Source organism: Falco naumanni, chromosome 3 (genome assembly GCF_017639655.2).
Source record: "Falco naumanni isolate bFalNau1 chromosome 3, bFalNau1.pat, whole genome shotgun sequence".
Taxonomy (NCBI): Eukaryota; Metazoa; Chordata; class Aves; order Falconiformes; family Falconidae; genus Falco; species Falco naumanni.
In genome coordinates this window covers 57,712,045-57,732,156 of record NC_054056.1, presented here as the reverse complement: position 1 = coordinate 57,732,156, position 20,112 = coordinate 57,712,045, and positions in this window count along the sequence as shown.

Below are 20,112 nucleotides of genomic sequence, written 5' to 3'. Positions count from 1 at the left end.
TTACTTCCACAATAATCTACATTAAATTACACAGAGGATCACTTTAAGGCATCTTGTCTCTCAGGATATGAATGTGAATAAATCACACCCTATTATCTTCCATCATCCCCAGTGTTTTTTTCAGGGGGAATTTACACTTACACATAGAATAAATGCTTAAACCCCCACTGTAGAATGGCAAAGGACCTTTCTTCCAGAGACTGCAAGCATCTAAACTACATGCTGTTTAACTTTTGCCTTTGTGCAGCATAGTTGGATGAGGAAAGCCTTACCAAGTAATTATATTAAGTAGGAATGTAACTTTATCACTATTTTTATTGTGTAATGTTTTAACAAATTTCACTTGTCCAGTTTCTTAGTTTAAGAGCTTGAGATCCTAACAGAAAACACATGGTTTTGATGATTTACATGCTTTTAGTGCAAAACAGCACTTTTTCCTCTTGTAGTTAGCACCACTAATGAGAGTATGGACCTCAGATTATCCCTCATCCATGTTCAGCCAGTGTCAGAAACACAGGAAAGAAGCCAGTAACTGAGCGAAGAAAATCACCCTGTACATGACTGTAACTTCTTGTATATCCTTCTACCCATACTCAGAGCTGCAGTCTGTTTTCTGCCATATGAGGTTGCTCTGCTTGAGGTCCTTAAAGACATTTCTTCCCATAGAACTGCTTTTTGTATTTTTATGTGGGAAGGAAAACTGTTGGCCTGATTTCAGCAATTCCTTGAAAAGGAAGACGAGGAAGGAAGGGCAGAAGTATTACAGATATGTCTAACAGTTTTCCTCAGACCTATTCCTGAAGTGTGATCAGAAAACAAACAAACAAACAAAATAATCCTCACTGCCTTTATAACACAACTGCTATTTTCCAAATAAGCCGAAGGAATTGATCTGCATGTGGTTGTCCAAGGATGAAATCCAAGATAGAATATTACCTTTTCCCTTTAAAGAAGTCCTTAAGAATATGTTTGGTTTTTTCCTTTTCATCTTCCTACTTCTTTGTGACTGTATCCATGTATAACTAGTAGATCTTTCACACTTATGAACTCAGGAACTATTACGAATTGTGTCATAGGGTCAGGGGACAGGACAGCTTGTAGTACACTACGAATTTCTGGAGGGAGAAAAGAACACCATATCTTATTTTCAGCAAAGAAACTAAAGTAAGATGATAAAAGCCGTTATATTTCCTCAGTCATTTAGCTCCATTGCTGGCACCATTTTTCACTGACCTCACAACTAGCTCTCTTTCTACAAACATCCTAATTAGTGCTTCTTCTTGTGACCAAAACAGCCATCTCAGTGCTGTGAGTCCCTCTGCACCTAGAGAGGACTATTTCACCTTACTCTTTTTAGAGGAACTGACTCCCTGGACATATTTCTACTTGCAGTGGCTGGCCTATAAAAGAAACTGTTGATTTCAGCCCATTTCATGTTCATCAGGCATACCAGTCAACAAAAATCATTAGAACAGATGTTGCTATCTGTTAGTGGCTTCAAAAGAGAAGACACTGGAGAGCAGAAATTTCCAGATGTGATATACACACTGCACATCACTTCCTTAATGCTCCTAGCCTGTGGATAAATGAACTTTATTCTCCATTGTTGCCAAATTTGCATTTTTCAAAATATTAAGAATTAATGTGAGGTAAAGCAAGCACAGTCACAGAAAACAGTGCTTGGACTGTGCAACGTTTCAGAGGATACCAGCACATTAAACAAAAACCCCTCTGCTAGTGTCTTAGACTACCTTTTAATTGTCCTGTTGTGGTGGTGCTAAACATAGAAACAGAAAATTTAATCTCAACAGTGTATGTAGTTTTACAGAAAGGGGAATGACTAAAATATGGAGACAGTAACCCTGGCTCTCCAAGGAAGCATGTAATAAAGCTGGATACTGGATATCAAACTTGTAACCTCTGTCCTGTAAGAACAAGATCATCTTTCCACTCTGTCTTGCACTGCAAAGCTAGGATAAAAAAGCTTTTTAATAATGTCATTACTGATAGTACTTCCTTATTGACAATTACCCAGTGTTATAGTACAACTACCAGTCAAACTGTATCTGCTTATAACAGAGCTGAATTTGTTTCATAAGGCATGACAAAATTTTAAGCACTCCAAAGATGTAGGTAACCATAGCTGTATACAAATGAGGAGACTGAAATACAAGTTTTGCATTTTCCTCCCAGTAACTCTCTCTATCCACCACTACAGCACAAGGTGGCATCTTTCAAATTTATTCTGTTCTGGGGCCTAGTACTGGTTTGAGCACACTCTAACTAGGTCTTCCAAAGTGTCTTCATCTAAGCACTGGAAGTCTGTGAGTTGCTTCTCTTCCAAAAATCAGTCATTATCCCCATCTAAAGCAGTTGTAGCTTTCCAGTCTACAAAGCGAGTACACTGCAGATTTCCATTTAGATTTAGACCTCCTGACTTCCCATCCTTGTCTTCATCCACTAAGAAACTCAGCTTTTTCATAATTATGTTGGGAATTAAATGTGGCAATACATTCAATGTGGGTTTGATTGTCAATAAACAATTGTCAACAGCAACTTGAAATGCTCATTTAGGGCCTAAAGTAAATTTAATAAAAATTGCATAAGAGTTAATTAACATAAAACAGTCAAACGCAAAATGAATTAAATAAACTAAAATAAAGTTCATGTTTTAATCAGCAAAGCCTTGTTGCTTAACAGCTCCTCCAGGCTTAATGTTCAGCTTAGTTTCTGGATCACACTCTTTCAAATTGCTCCACAGAGACATAAATCTGACTGTAGCTACTGTATGCTCTTGTGAGAGTGAGTACATGTGTATATTTCTGAGTGGGAATGTAAAATATAGTGTGCTGGTGCATTGCAAGTGAATTACTCTTTTCTTTAGTAGGAAAAATACATTGCAATATTTTTCTCTTACAGAACATTGTCAAATATTTTTAACTTTCTTTTGTTTGGGTGATATCAGAGAAATTCAAGAATAATGTGGGATTCAATTAGACTGTATGAAAGCAGAATAAGATTATTAACTTCACTGAACTTTCCTGAACAGATGCCAACATGTTTGAATTCTAATACTATCCCAAAGTTCTCTCCTTTTAGAGTGACTTCACTGCAATATTTTTCTTTCTTAAGATGAAATAAAGAAAACATTCCCCAATCTGTTAAACCATTGATCTAGGACAAATGTATTTAAAAATCACGTCTAAACTTACACTTAACACCATGCAACTGGATAAATTATCTGGATCATACCACCTGTGTTAGCCTGCTCTGATCCATTATGACTCATCATGCGATTCTCTGAACACTGTGAATGCAATGAGTGAAAACACAGCTTGAGATGTCTTTTCTCCTTCCAATTTCTTTCTGAAGTTAAGAAAAACTTGACCATAACATGCTCTAAGCAACAAGGTTGCTGTTGCTTTACAAGGTATAGGAACTAAGCAATCAATACACTAGCTGGCCACTTCTTGGTTCTAAAGCGAGCAGGCTGAACTCCCAGTATATGTCCACTGGCCCCCCTGGGACACTTCCCTGGATGCTGTGTCCCTGTTTGGGAAGATGGAGAGAGAAATGTCATGTAGCATTATTATAACACTGGGTCCAGGATGTATCACACATACTTTTTGTGTGCTCAAAGATACATCCGAATTTTCCTGACACATGTAAAAAATGTCTAAGTTTTGTTAATAACTACATGGAAATCTGCTTCTGTGGTCACCTAGCTTACACGTACATTAACAGTCTACTCCATTCTTCAGTCTATATTTCTGCTGAGGACTTCTGCTATCATATAAGTTATCTGAGTTTCTTTTCCTAATTTTCCCTATCTGTAAGATCATAATGGTACTATTCTGTATCACAAAGATTTTGAAATAAAAATGTCAGGAAGTGCTTTCTGAGCCTCAGGTGGAAACTTTCACTGAAGTGGAAAGTGTGGGTTTTATTTTCTGAAGTCTAAATGAATCTGAAGCTCAGAGCAAGTTTATGAAAAGCAATCCTCTGAGGCAAAATAGTTCACATAGTCCTACTTAAGACAAGCAGGTAATTTCTGTTGTGGAAGTTATGTGCTTCAAGTACAACTAATTGAATTTGAGATGTGGGAGGAATTACTGAATTAAATCATGCTAATATTCATAATCAATTTTAAGCACAACTTGGGTATTTTTTAAGCAGTACTGATTTCAAATATCTTGTTAAACGACTGGAGATCGCTGTTATAGAGGGTCCCCTCTGAAAAGATCATAGCCATCAGTACTGTATCTTAAAAGCAATGCCAGTCATCCTTTAACTGTGATTTGACTTAGAGAGTCACCGCAGGAAGTTTTCTTAGGCTAATTACATAATCAATGGGGAAAAAAAATTTACGGGAGAACCATAACAAAATGTTTGACAGCTAGGAGAAGACAACCCTTCAGGTACATGCTTTACTTTAAACAAAGTTACTAAGGTACAAGCTTTTGATGAACGTTTATCATTTGAAATGCTTTGTCTGGGATCAACAACTCTGTATCAATATCTCACTGCTAGACCCACCTGGTAAAATTGATCTGATTTTGAAGATGTGGAGGAAGGTTCTCAGGCTTCTTTAGATAAGATTTGCTACAACTTTGGTAAAACTTTCCAAAAGAATGAGGATTAGTGGGTACCCAAACTGGTTTAAAGGCATCATAAGATAGAGGAACATCATGAATTGCAAAAATAGCTATTAAAACACAGGTGGGCTTTCCCTGCTTTGTAGCCAATGATGTAATGTCACTTGTTCCTGTGGAATCTCTTTTGAGGGTATGGGGAAAACTAAGGTAAATAACATTGGGCCTGGGATATCTCTATGGCAATTTTTGTTGACTAACCGTTGATGTTTCCCATAATCAAGGGTAGTCCTGGTTAAGGCATCCAAGAAATTGTGACAAGGGCCTTAAAACTATTTCAAAAGAGAGTACATGCACTTAAACAGAGCAAGTATATTAGCCCTGCACCTATACATTGTGCAGTGTCTCCACTAAGTTCAGATGCAGCACATGCTGCTGCAAAAAAGTGTCACTGTGAATTTGTCAGCAGAATGCCCCCAAATCAACACAAAACCTGAGGTCAAAACAAACGTGGAGGGCAAATCAGTTATTGAGCAATCTCTAAAGAAAACCAAGGCCAGGTTAAATGCAGCTTATGCAATCCTTTTTAAAGGGGAGATTCAATAAATTTATGGAGCTGCAGTCCTGATTCTCAGGCTCAAGCAAACGCGAGCTGAGTGGAAAATACATTTTCTTTGTATCAATCTTCACTGTTGTGCCACAGACAACTGACCCTGTGGATGACTTGAAACACAGTTCTATCAGTCATTGGATCCTTCAATTGCCTTGTTTCCTTACCTGGGATCTCTGCCCAGCAGAACATTTTATGTTTTGAGAGATTGCTCATCAGTTATAAGAACTATTCAGAGTGAAGTAGAGGTTCTCTCCAGAAAGGAAAGAGAGGCTAATATACCAAAATATAACAACATCTAAAACATTCAATGTCTAAGTTTAGGTGCTTTTCAATTAAAAATATTATGATTTCAGAGTACTTGCTTTATTTGTAGAGTTGTTTCAACATACAAATTGTATATCACTCATTCATTTCAGAAACTATATATTTAGACTAATGAATGCATTTTGATTTATATAATGTATTCTAATTTAACCCTTTAACACTTATCTTCATAGGGCTTGTGTTGATTTGTCATCTGCAGTAATTCTAAATAGTGTGTGTTTAGTGATTTAACTTGTAATGTCCCAGCGGATCAGTTTGGTGCATTTCTTCCTCCAAAGAAAATGAATTGACTTGAAAAGTGTATTTACATTTTGGTTTATGATTACATCTCAAAACTACTGGTCAATAGTAGATTAATCAAGCAACTAGATGAATTTGTCATATTCTTGTACTCCTTATTTTCAGTGCATATTTACACCCTAGGTTTTGATAATAGTGTTCATTATATACCTCTCAGATACATAAAACCTACTTTAAGCACTAAAAGTAGAATTATCGAGGTATTTTATTTTAATAAATGAAGCACCATCTCCATCTTCACACATCTGCAAATCTTACAGTATTGGCATTCTTACTGTGAACTAGCTCATCTAAGTATGGACAGCTGTGTTAGCAGCAGAGTATATGTTCAGGTTTAACAAAGCAGCCCAGTGTTCCACATAGTTTTAGTGATTCTGATCACTGCACATAATTTCAGGTGAGTGCTGTAATGCTCTTTCCAGCCAGCCGTGAGACTCGGAGGTGTAGTGTCTTCCCAGTTTACACATATTATTGCTTTATACCCAGTGAATTAAAAATTCCCAGTAGATATTGAGGGGGTTTATTTCTACAAAATAAATAAAGAAGCATTCCCTCAGATTCTCTTTTCTTCCTTGCTTTTGTTTGTTTGTTTGATCAGTGCTTTTCTTCTTGCAAACAGATTTCTGTTGGCTATTTGTATACAGTATTAAAATATTCTTTTATCTCTCAAATGTATTACTATGCGTTTTTCCTCATGGTTTCTTCATTCCACATTACAGCAAAATAGATGAGTGCATTGAATTGCTTTTTATAGATTTCAGTGTCTGATAGATGACTACGATTTTCAAAGTATAGAGGACATTTGATATCCTGTTCAATTCCTTCATGTCTCTAGGAAAGTGGTAACCTCACCAGACATCACTTTTTTTGGGTCTATCTTCTTTTCATTTGAGAAGAAATGCTCTTTTAAAATGTACTTTCTTTTGAAGGGAGTTGTAGCAAGCAGTAGTGGAATACCCTTTGCCATTATTTCTCTAATTAGAGATCATGCTTCGGACAAAGCAACCCTGGGTATTCATGATATTTCTGAAGAATAAATTTAGTTTGTGTGCTCTTTGGGACCATTATGTGTTAAGACTGCTATATTTACTGAACATAAAACATTAAAAAAAATACTGTTTAGTTTTTTTAAAGCTGATTTTTTTTTATCAATGTAAAATAAAAACTGAGGTTAAAAAACTCTAGAAACATTTTATCTCTTCCTCTAGTTCATACAAAGAAATCTTCTTAATCTCTATATAAAAGACTTCAGGATGCTCATAAGTATTTCTTCGGTGACCAAACCCAAATTCAGAATTCAATTCCAGGAAAAGGAACCTGAAACTTACTTTAAATGCATTTAAATTGATATGCAAGTTTTCATGGCTTGTGTTTTACATTTGAAGACTTTTAAGTGATTGTAGTACATTTAAACCATGGCTTATTCCTGTTCTTGTTCTGCAGTAATTATGTGAGTGTTTTTACTGTGTCTGTTGAGTATCCCTCAGCTATTCTACAAAGAGGAAAAAAATTATTTTGTTACATCAGATCAGCTAATACATTAATTAACACCGTATTTAATTTACTTTGTATTGTAATTTTTTGTGGGAGTTGCCTTGAAAGTGGAATTTATCTATAAATCAGTGATTTGAAACCACATTCAAACAACTTTTAATGACCTAAGTAAGAGCATAAAATGAGTTGGAGGCTTCTAAGTCAGGTATGTAGTTATATCACCTTTGTAAATGTCTCCTAATAAAAAAGCATCACAATTATATCACATTGAAGTCCAGTCAAACTGAGAACAGTGTTATACTCTGAACTGAAAATAGCAAAAGTAGACCAAAATTGCATTTCAAGCATTTTAAGAAGTATGTGCTCTCAGGATGACTTAGTCTCAAGTTATCCTACAGTTCGGGTTTGGTTTGTTGGTTGTTTTTTTTTTTTGTTTTTTTTTTCTCCCTCTCTCCTTATTTATTTTTAACCTAAGTAACGGTTAAACCAGATAAGGTATGGAGGGAAGTCAAAATATACCGAATGTAAACTAATATTTTAATGAAAACTTCTGGACTGGAAGGGAGCTTGTTCTTGGGTTTTTGTGATATTCAACCCAATGGCATATCTTCAAGCTTAAGTAGCCTGCAGGAGTTGCGGAATATAACTTCATGGAACACTTTATCTTGGAGAGACATCTGTATCCTAAATCTTCACTGTATGGCTATTACAATTCCTCTTGTCTTCGGTGAGAATTTTGTCTGAATATGTAGTGAAGTACTAGCCACATGTATACATATATATGTATATATATATACACACACACACACGCACACACACTAATGCATTAAGCATACATATATAAATATAGAATAGGCAAATATCAAAATATGATAAATGAAAACTAGAGTGAAGGATAAAGAAAAAAATAAAAGTAATTTGAGTGTCAGAGTTTAGAAATGGTGAGTACCATTTCAGCTGCCAGGTAAAAACTGCAGCTAAATTCAACAACAGTGAAATCCTTTTATTTCAAGATGTTAGTGATATTATTCCATTGAACAGGAAGCTGAAGACATTAAATGAGTTTTTATAAGGAATTTTTAGCATTGGTTTGTCTTGACTGTTCAAGTAAAAGAGTTAAGGTAATTCACAAATCAAAAATAGTGTTAATTGAGGAAGTATTAATTAGTTCATTCTTATAAACTGCTTTGAGGAAGCACGTTGTTTCATAGAAGACATGTCTTTACCATAATACCATGCAACTTGTCTATCTATTTCCCACTTTCACAGTATATTATTTTAAACTATTCAGTAATTAATACAGCCCTCCTCCTTGGGAAAAATTTGCATGAGAGAGCTCATCATCGACTTGTTCTAGACAGGTAAAGAAATTACACTATGTTCACATGATATACACTTAGAAATGTTCCTGCAAATTTACAACTAGTTCTGTGCCTTATTCTATTATTGCACAGGAATTGCAATACAGATTTAGATCCAAAGCCTACCCTGAGCAGTGCCTCTCGAGAAAATGGCTAGTCTCGGATGCTTTAAAGTTCTGGAGCACCCTCCACAGGCACTCCATATCATATAGCCTGCCCCCACTTTTAACATTTTTTGTGTTTACAAGCAGAGACTGAGCCTTCAAGCATGAAGTGCTTCAGTATGTCTCAATATACAAAACCCTAATATTGATATCTTGTGTGCAAAAAAGAAAAGTTCTCCCAGTAGAGGTGGGTTTAGAAAAGTTTTTGGCAGTTGTATACAGAGGTAACTGAGTGAACCAGTTGGCTGCCCTAACTCTCATGATCATGTAAGGGATGTTCAAGGAATAAATGGTGTGTGCAAGCTAACTCCAACACTTAGCTGCTTTTCATTCCCTAAAATCATCACCACCTCCATTATCCATCACCTTCTTTTCACCAAACTAACTTACATCCATGTTCCGATTTTTACTTCTCTGATGTTGTGTTTCATTATATGAGGATCATAGTACAGCATAACTTTATGTATCTATGCTAACCCTCTCACTCATAAATAATTTCTTTATTTTGGGCTTAAAACTAAACCAAGATCAAAAACATTCATAATCTTTTGGTTTATGTTTCATTTGGATCATTTTTTGGTAGATCTTACAGATACTATCCAAAGGTTAAAAGGATACTGACAAGTGGGAATGTGTGAACCCCTTTTCTGTGAAAATATGACTGAAGTTGATGCTGAAGTCTTATGTTCCTAATTTGTTAGCATTTCAGTCTATATTCACTGTATCTTTTGACAGGCTCTATTCAGTTTAAAAACGATGGAGGACAGTAGATTCCTGTACAGTAGAAGGCTTTTTACTTTGTAGAGAAGTTAATTACTTTAGGCTTCTAACTTCATTAGGAGACTAATGGCAGTCAGTGGCCTCAAAGGCCATCAGAGTGAGACCTGTGAAGTAAACTGAGATAATGAGTTATCATGGTTGTGCTCTGTAGCTGCACAGTATTACAAGGATCACCCATGCCTTCAGCATGGCCATATGCAAATGGGTGCCAGAGGTTCCAGTTAGCAAATAATTGTTATTGAAGGGAGCCCCATGAAGGGCTAGAAATGGATGGAGTGAGTGCAGTTTGGCCTGAAGGGTTCCCATGGTTCCATAGAGGGCTAAATCTCTGATTTGCTGTCCAGTTATCTTGACGGTCCTTGGTTTACCTGAGATTGCCAACCTACCCACGTAAACACCTCATGTAAATGCTAAATTAGGAAGGTGATCATCTTGCATGCCAGCTGCTGCCAGTGAAAACTGTGGTCTCTGCAGAGAAAGAAGACACTTCAGAGCTAAATTCTTCCCTTTGGTTTCCATCAGCTTGCTTCAGGTAGAAAAAGAAAGACTATGCTAATGTTGTAATTTCCTTATAACTTCTTTCTTCCAGGTAAATTGTCAAGGACAAAACTATAACACACTGTATCCTTTGGACCAGAACATCACTTTACACCCAGTCTCAGTGAAAAAGTATAGAAGAAAGATTTGAAATAGTGTTTTGATTTGTTGTTCCTTTAATTTGTAAGGATACTGGAGAGCAATGAATGCAGTTTTGTGCAAATAAGTCTTGCTCTGGCACTGCTGTGTGAAGACACTCATTTCTGGGTTGTGAGCTGGAATACATTCCTACTCTGTTTTCTGTCTTCTAATTAGTTTTTAATCCATAACATGACTGTGCATCATCCCCTCTTATTGCTTAATATCCTCAAAAGAAGAAATCTTTAAAAGGCTCTTGAAATTCTAAATTAGCTATATTGCTTGCTTCTGTTATATATTTTGTTAACTATCCCAAGTAGTACTAACCCTTTCATAATGTAAAAATCTCTGTAACAATAATCTTTGTAGGTTTTTTTTTCCTTCTCTTCTCCTTTCAGAGATTCTTATGGACCTTTGGTCAGTGATACCGATTAGGAGCTGTACACATAGAGGAGATCAGACTTAGCTCTGTACAGTTCTTGCTTGTTTCTATCAGTACTGAAAGTGCCTGGACTACAATTAATGTAATATGGATAGAACCTTTATTAAAACATGGCATAGCAATAACCACCCACAAATTCTCTCTAACAATGAGGGGGGTTTAATTTTTTTTTCTTTAGTAACTTATCTGCTTAAATTTTAAGGGCTTGAGTATTTGGATTTTAGGCTATATTCTGCTGCGGCCTGTATACCACCTGAATATTTAGACTTGTACCCTCAAAATGAATATATGGGAACTGATATTAATTTTTTAAATAGGATTTGCTACCCAGAAAGGGCAGGCTCAACCTTTTACACACTCAATTTTTAATTTTTTTTTTTTCATACATAAGAAGAAACAGTGTAGAAGACCAACTGAGGACTTGCTTCCTTCAAAGCATGAATTCAGTCCATTTCTGTTCCCTGGTGCCTGGCTTATTAAAAAGCCTATCACCTCAGACTGACAACTGGCAAATGCCCATACCCTTTCTACTGTTTTCCTCAGCAGTGTTTGACACTGTCTGTCATACATTCCTGCTTACATGCTGTACAAATCTGGCAAGTGTAGGCAGAAGCATGCTGAAGTGACTCTGATCTTTCTTGTCAGATTAATCCCAGAAGGCTCCATTTCCTTTCCAGAAATTGCCATTGAAGAACTTGGAAAGGCTCAATTCCTCCCCCTTCCTCATCCAATATCTATACTTTGGGAAACTATGACTTGGCAAAGGCTTGGGCAAAGACCAGCAAGAAGAAAATATACCCCACTAGCAGAATGAGATAAAAATCAGGTAATATACCAGCAGATGTGCCCAAATACCTTTTATATTGAGCTTCCCAAAGAAGTACGTATAAAGCTTCTGAAGGAAACTTAAAATGTAAGTTTATTTTGCTTGCTTGTGCCCTCCTGTCCTATTTTTTTGTTCTGCAAAATTACATATGGACTTGTGCTGTAAAGTTGATCAGGGAAGCCATCTATGTGAAATAAAACAAATTGGAAACTTCTCTTAAAAAAGTCTTTACTGCTTGATTTAGTTTGAAGCACTGAACTGATCTGTTTCAAAACATAGCCTCGCACACGTGATGTTGCCCCAACTGACAGGGACCTGAGAGGCAGCCCTGGGAGTAGGAAGAAATGAGAAGAAGAATGTCTCAGCTGGGTTTGTTGCCAGTGACACTGAAACACACAAATCAACCCCTTGCCTAGCTGAAAACCACATCTCACAAATGGGAGTGAGTTTACAGATGCAGCTTTTCAAAACTCGTACACTTAGTATATCCAGTGCCTTAGAGAAAAGAAAGCTTTAAGAAGCACTGTGAAGGGGATTACATGATACACATATTTATTAACTTATTTTTTAAAGGAGAAAAAGAGGTGAATTTTCTATTGAAGATACAAGCTTTTCCTGGCCTTTTGTTTTAAAACTCTTCTTTGAGCATAGAGTATTTTGTTTATTTCTTTTCTGTATTAAAACAGTAGTAAGCAGTAGGATGAAATACTGACAAAGGAATATTGAGATGTACTTCAGTGTTGTGTAAGTAATTCAAGGAGTTAAAAGATTATTGGGTTTTGGTTTTGGTTTTGGTTTGGGGTTTTTTTGTGAAGCCATGTATCAGAGACTCTAGCATATCATTTGCACACTTTCTTTTCTACATCTCAATGCTTTTGAGTCAATGGGCAGATTTTTACCTATGTTTTCCCTTAGCTTCTGTTTCTATACCTGCTAATCGAGTAAATAGTAAGACTTTTTCCTTTCATCTGCACCTTGCTAAGCTACCTCATGGATAACTGTACTTCAAAGGTCACACGTTATACCCAGTCATTACATCTAAATGCAGAGCCAGAGTAAATGCTGTAATTCCAAATTTCCCTGATCTTAAATCCATGGGTTTATGAATTAACATAAACATCCATTTTTTGACCGGTCTGGTAAAATTACCTATATATCCATAGAGATTTTGCTTTCCTTTCAGAGGCATCAAAGAGTGCTTCCTTTTGAAGTGGTAAGTGGTTGGTATCGTGGCTTAATGCAGTACTGTTTTGTTTTGTTAGGCCCCAGCCTCAGAGAGCTGTTGGTCTGATACTTCACACAGCAGAAAATACTGTGATCTGATATCTGGGACTGAATCAAGTAATTGCAGGAGCTTGACTGCACCAGGGAAAGGGGGAGGGTTATGCCTTCATCTTCCCCTGCTAATGCCTGCTGTGTGGTCTTATCTCATTTGGTAGATCGGAAAGAATTTTAAAAGAAGTAAATACAAAATCTTCATTATTTTTTTTAGTTTTTCTCCAGAACACCCCGCCCCCCACCCCACCCCCCACCCCCTTGGATAGCAGCTATGTAGCAGTTTCCAGTCACTGAAACAGGTTGATAATATTGGAGGAAACGGCAATGGTTTTTATTCTTCTCTGTAAATGAATCTCAGAAATAGTTTAGAGAACTTGCAGATGGTGTTTCAAACAATACTGGGGGCTGGGGGGGGGGCAGTGGTGTACAGAGGAAGAGGGGAGCAACACAGCTGATCCTGAATCACATTTACATCAAGAATATTCTTCCAAGGGTTAAAAAGCGAGATGTTCCCAAGCCTGAACTGTCAGTGTTACTATTTTAAATGTTCACCAATTAAATAATTAGGTGTAACTTAATAAATGTTTGAACACCATTTTCTCTACTCTTCTTTCAGTCCCACTGTCTCGTAGTTTATGTCACTATGGCCTACTTTTCAGCAAGAGCATGTCTTAATATTGAGTGTATCAAATCTGATCCTACGGTTTATTGTGGGCAGCCCCAGTTGGTCCTATTCTAAGTCTTTCCCTCCCTTTCTGGTGAAAAGCACTTGTACTGTGGCCCTGCTGGTGGCCTGAATCACCTCAATTTGTTCTAGCAATCAGAGGCAGCTGCTCCATGTGAAAGGAGTGTGGACCACTGAACAGAGCATTAGGAGTGACCTCAGGCTGAATGCAAAAAGCTCAGCCTTTTCTGCAAGGCCAGTCAAGCATGTGCAAACAGATTTGCCGAAGTACAAAATGGTCCAGTGATTTAAAGCAAGTTTTCTTCTCTCTTTCTCTCTTTTTCTCTTTCAGAAATGAAACAGGATAGAGGATAGCCTGGGTACAATCTTAGCAACATCTGTTGCCTTTCACTAGGGTCTCAGCCAAGGCCAATATCTATTCAAAGAGGTACTGACATTTTACTGAAAGAGAAAAAAGCCTTAAATAGCGAAGCGTTTGGACATGTTTCCCAACATGCACAGTTGGGTCTTTTTGTGGGTCAGAATGCTTTTGGAGAAACACTTCTTCCCCACAAACCCCCACCTCCCCTTTTCTAGTGAAAGTTTCAGAAAACAAATCTTCAGCAAATTACAGAGCTCAGCAGGCTTACAGCACTGAAGAACAGTTAAATTTTCCCTTAATTGCTTTTATTCTCTGAACCAAGGGGTGGTTGACAACTGAAATCTTAAACACACTTAAGAAGTGCGAAGGAATTTATGCTTAAGATTGTTTCACACCTGTTACTTTCTAACTTCCACATTAATTTATCTCTTAAAACAACTAGTAATAGCAGTGGAGCAACTGCAGCATTTTAGCACTGCTGCGATGACTGATATTGTATGAAGATATATTGTGTAAAGTTATTTGTTATGTTTGTTTTCCTGTGCGCTCTCCCCCCGTCCACCATAAACATTAATTTCATCCAGCACTTAGGAAGAGGCAGTTACCTGTTTCTCTCTCCCTTTTTTCCTCACATAGCTTTTCACAGGCAATTTTGCTCTGTCCAACCATGACATGCCTTCATAAAAATGACAGATGAAGCAGCTGAGTAACTGTTGGGTATATTACCCTCCTGCAGGCATCTGCTGCTCAAAAGGCACCTATTCTTTTGTTGGCCTTGAGACTGAGGATGTATATTGCATCCCATACGTAAAGCCATTCTTATCAATTTCAGATATTTTGAAGATAATCATGATAAATTAAATAAAAGCTACTTAAAAGAAGTCTACTAGAGTTATTCAATTATATAGATTAGCAATAAAGATTTATATAAGTATGAATTTTTAGAAATAGGAGATAGTATTAGAATCCTCAAGAAGAAATTCTGCAATGCCTCCAGTTTTACTGACTTTTGGTTGACCAGGCCATGGTCATTAAGTACAGAGCAACATGGATATGTATAGATGAAAACAGCTCCATGACATGAGATGACTTAAAGTATCCAACTTATGTGTGTATTGTCCACATGTGCAAAATAAATTGTTAATATTTATCTCTATGGTGATAATTTACACTGAGATCAATGTGTCTGTGCTCTGTGTATGTCCCATGATTGACCTGAAAAAGCCTTGCCTCAGAAAATTCACAACAGCATGACATAAATGACAAACCTCTGTGACTCAAAGCAAACCAAAAGCAGTGCTTTTTTTCAAAAAAAAAAAAAAAACAAACAGGGCATGTAAGACAGGTGACACTAAGGTCAATGTTTCTGAATGATTAGACACAGCAGCCTAGTGACCAGTGCCTGATGTCTCCAAAGGCCAGGCTGGAGGAAATACACTAAGAGTGAAGGGGATTGAATGGCTTTTTCTTCTTGTGCTAGGGCACTATACTGTTAACCTGCCAAGTATGGGAGGAAGAAGGTTCCAGAGAACTGCTATCTTTTTTTCACCTGCCCTCAGCTCTTTTGTTTTTTCCTTTATACATACAGGCATGGGTAGGAGGAAATAGGAATTAATCAAGCTCTGTTTTCATTCTTGCAACACAACCATTGGTGTAATGCCTTGGGACCTGCATCTTCATAGCAATGAACAAACATTTCCACCACCTTCTGTAGGAGTGGGACAAAGTGTTGTGTTCCATACTCTGAGTTAATTTTCTAACCAACAATAACTTAGATCTTTCAAAAAACTTATTCTTCCCTCATTGAATCAAAAGATGTTTTCCCACTGATTTTAATGAATGCAAACTCTGTCCCAAGAACAGGTAGCAGCTGGATAGGATTAAGGGATTTATAAAGTTTTTGACATTTTAATATAAAAGTAATGCCTGAGTTGTCATTCCTAAGGAATAAAAAAATTGATGGATACATTAGCTGGGTGGAAAATTGACACATCAAATTACGTCTCCTTTGGCATTCTTACCAAGTCATTGTGAGAGTGGGCAGTTCAAGTTGATGAAGCTAGTTGAACTTTTTCTCTAGTTCACTTGGAAGGTATAGCCATATGCTTCCTATACAATTGTTTACATGTCATTTCAGAACTCTTTATCCATAAATATTCAGGTATAGGAGTTTAGCATTTAGGTTAACATTCAGACATGAAAAGTTTGATTGCCTGAAGGTGAAAAAGAAGCATCACCAGCATGTTCCTCGTTTGTGGTGTTTCTTGTACTTATAATGCTTAGATTGTACATTTTGTAAATGTTTAGGGTTTGGGGATTATTTTTTTTTGCTTGGTTTTGACTTTGGTTTGGGGCAAGTTTTTGTTGTTTTGGGTTTTTTTTCTTTTCTTTTTTTTTTTTTTAAACTGAGAGTGAGCTTGTCCAATAATTGCTGTGGTCAGGGGAAAAATATAAATAAATAAAATTTGCTTCCTTAGCTAGTGTGTTCACACAGGGAAGGTTACGAGCATCTTGAATACTAGTCATAATGCAGGAGTATACATAATTTGGGTCTATTATTCAGAAAAGTCTTCTAAAATTGCAGCTGTAATCTCTGCTTTTATTCATGCAAGCGTTCAAGCTTGTACTGACAAACTACATAGAAACACTGAAATCTGGTTTGGGTTTAGAGGTCAGTGGAGAAGTTATTCACATTAATTTTGTAAAGTTGATCCAGAGTATAGACACTGACTTGAAGTGATACATCCTGCCATGTATGGTCAGTTACTGGTTTGTGTATATATTGGCATTTTTCACAAGTAACTTAGCTGCAGATTTTTTGATGACTGCTAACAGTAGCAGCCCCCTGAAGTCTGTAAAACTCCCCACAGTCAATTTGACTTCCTATGTATAACTTTTCATAGAATCAGACAAATGTTTTGAGTCTAGATTGCAATTCCTCTGAAAAATTGACCTTAGTTGTGCCACAGTGTGAATGCCCTGCAGGATTGAGCTTAATATTTAGTAACAACTTACCTAACCTTATCTTTTTTTTTTTTTTTTGCATACAGAAAAGACAGGAATGCTGATCATAAAAATGGTGATGTTTCTCCACCAGCAGAATCATGCTGGTATGAAGCATTAATCTGAGACCCAAGTGTTTGTGAATTTCTTTATTTACAGTTGTGTTCATCAAGAGATGCTCATAGATGTTGCTGTGTGAGGTCTGTTTCTACAGACTTTCTACTATAACTTGACACCATTGCAACATTAATGCAGGTCCAAGGATACACAGGTAGTTTGCACTTTGTTTGCTTGCACTTCTCAGAAACTGAACTTCTGCTCCTGCCCTGACTCTGCCTTTCCTAGCACTTTTGCTTGAACAATTTCCTTGAATGAGAAAAAAAAAAAAAAAAAAAGGCATTTTAAAGCCTTCTTCCTCCCTTTTAATTGCCTTATAATATGCCTTATCTCATTTCCTAGCTCTTGTTCTTATCTTTTTTTTTTTTACTCATGTTTTAAAAATAATCTTTTAATGCTTTTACTCCTAGCATCTTTCTTGGGCTGCTGCTGCTTTTTTTTTTTCTGCCTTCCCCTGTTGGTAATCCATACTTCTGCAGAGCGCTCAGTGCACTACACTGCCAGCTTTGTCCTGCCGTATTCCATCTCACTGCTGGCCAGCTTGGTACATCCACTTATAATATGATGAATAGCATCTGGAGCCTGGCCACACAGCCTACATTCTGGTCTTAGGGCTTTTTTAAGCCATCTATCCCTGCTTGTACAAATAGCCCATTCCTGTGTGGCCATAATGAAATTCTCCATTTCTCTTTTCAGTCTTCTGACAGCCTACTTGCCATTTGCCACCATCTTCTTGTGAGATTTTCAAAATTCTTTCCATGCAGTTCTTTTTCAATTGATATTTCCTGGTGCTGTTCTTACTGCTGTGTGACTAATAAATCACCAACAATAGCAGAATCTTTTAATTTTGGAGCCTCCTTATGATTAAAGAAGCCTGTTTTCTGTCTATTACCTTAGGCAATGGTAACTTCTTCTTACTTTTACAGTCACATTTCCTTAGATTAATGAGATTTACTTTTGAAGAAGAATACCATTCTTGCGAATGTATCAGTGTCCCAAATTTGCCAGTGTATGTGGACCAAATATGTTATCAAACGATCATGGAAACTCAGAAGAAGATAAAGAGGAACCAGAGAGGAACAGGTTGAGCCATGATGGTAATATTGAATTGATAAGGTAACACTTCCTAAATGGAGTGGGTGGTTGTGGTTACATAAAGAGACCTCATAAATTCCCCAACTGAATCACCACTATTGTTACTTGCTACAATTTAGTTCATGTTCTATCTTTTTAGTTGTTGTATGTTTAGAGGTTATTCTACAAAATATCTGCTAAAGAACAGGTTGCTGAATTTTGGGGGTTATTAGGTAGGTCCCCATAATTACTGTGGCCCCACAGGGGCTGGGAAAAAAGACTGGAATATAGACAACAATGTAATTGTCTCCAAAAATAAGTTTAAATAGGGAATTAAGCCATAACTAAGAGGACACAGAAAAGCAAAGACATTCCTGTGTTGAGTATCTTGTTAAAGGCAATGAGTGTCTTCACTTTCAATAAGCCTTTTGTTTTTCCTTCTGCTATTTGTAGAAATGAGAACAAAAGAATACTGAAGACAAGCAATGCTCAGTTCTAGATTTGAATCAGAGCTAGTGTAACCACAACAATAGATAATGATTTCCCATGTGATACAAAAGGTGAAAAATTCACATCAGTATTATAGCCACCTGTAAATAATGTCCTGGACAGCAGAAGTCCTTACCTAAGAGTCATTTATAGAGGTGTAAGTACTTGTACAGGGAACCATGTGCTAATGGCATTAAGAAGTGTTTTTCTTTAAAAAAAGATCTTAAACTGCAAGGTCTCCTACTTGTCTCATGAAAGCCTAATATCACATATACATTTTTAGGAAAAGTAAGGAAAAGTTAGCATTCTGCCTATGAGAGCAATACATTCTCATACTGAAGGAACTCTGCAAGCTGTTGCTGAGTGCATAATGGAAGTTATTTCTGCCCACACAGTCAGTGAGTTACCAGCATCCAGGTAGCAGTTAATAGACATTGCTTTTGTTCAGAATGTATATTATGAATGTACAGGTAGAAATGCTAAAGTTGAGAGACTGTCAGTAGCTCAGAGGACTAATGACAACTATAAAACTTCTCCATTTTCTGTCTCAGGTCAAAATCCTCCCTAAGCAGTGGCCACCAAAGCTGTCATTGTCTAAGGACCATTTGAGAGCATGTTTCAGAGTAGGTTTTGTGGTCCTAAATCTGCCTATGGATCCACTATACAGAACAGCAACACAACTCATACTGTGAAGAGGCACCTTTGACACTTTCAGAAGTGAAAAGATGGGAAAGGTGCCAGTACCAATATATCTTTTGATGCCTGCAGTCAGTCTTTAGGGGGCCTACCTAAGAGACAGTCTAGCATTGTTCGTTTTTACAAACCATAGAATTCCTCCAGAAGCTGTACACCCGTACATTTCAAGATGACTAAATGTACTACAAAACATATAAGAAAGAAATACAACAGCACTGTAAGTATGGATTAGAGCCAAAATGATCCAGCCAGTGTATTGGAATGGACTGACTCACTGGCAAAAACTCACAATCAAGACAGTCAAGAATAAATTTTATTAAAAATATATACATTTGCTTATGTTACTAAAAATGGTAGCTTGCCAAAAGTGACTAAGAATAATTGCTTCTTTATATTTTATTCTGCGTGTGTAATGAAATTAAATTGGTCTGCTTAGTCACACTTCTTGCTTGGAGTCACTTGGCTGTTTTGCTCCCATGAAAATCAAAAGGTTTAATAAATTTTATTTTGATATGGCAGCATAAGTATTTAGAAAAATAATCTGACAAAAATATCTATCCTGTTTTCAACATAGTAAAAATAAGTTCAAATGTTTTCACAAACATATAGTTTAATGAAAGGTGTTGCTTGAGAGAATATAGCACTTTGGAACATCCTTGAGAGAAGTCTGCTAAGTTAGTAAGAACATCATGAAATACTCTGCGAAGGACTACGCATGAAAGCTTTTTAATTGGGTGATAATTGGCTATTCCAATTCTCCATTAGTAATATCTGGATCAGAATCAAAATTAATGAGAAAGAACCCTTCCTTTATAAAGATTTTCAGTGATTGTAAAAC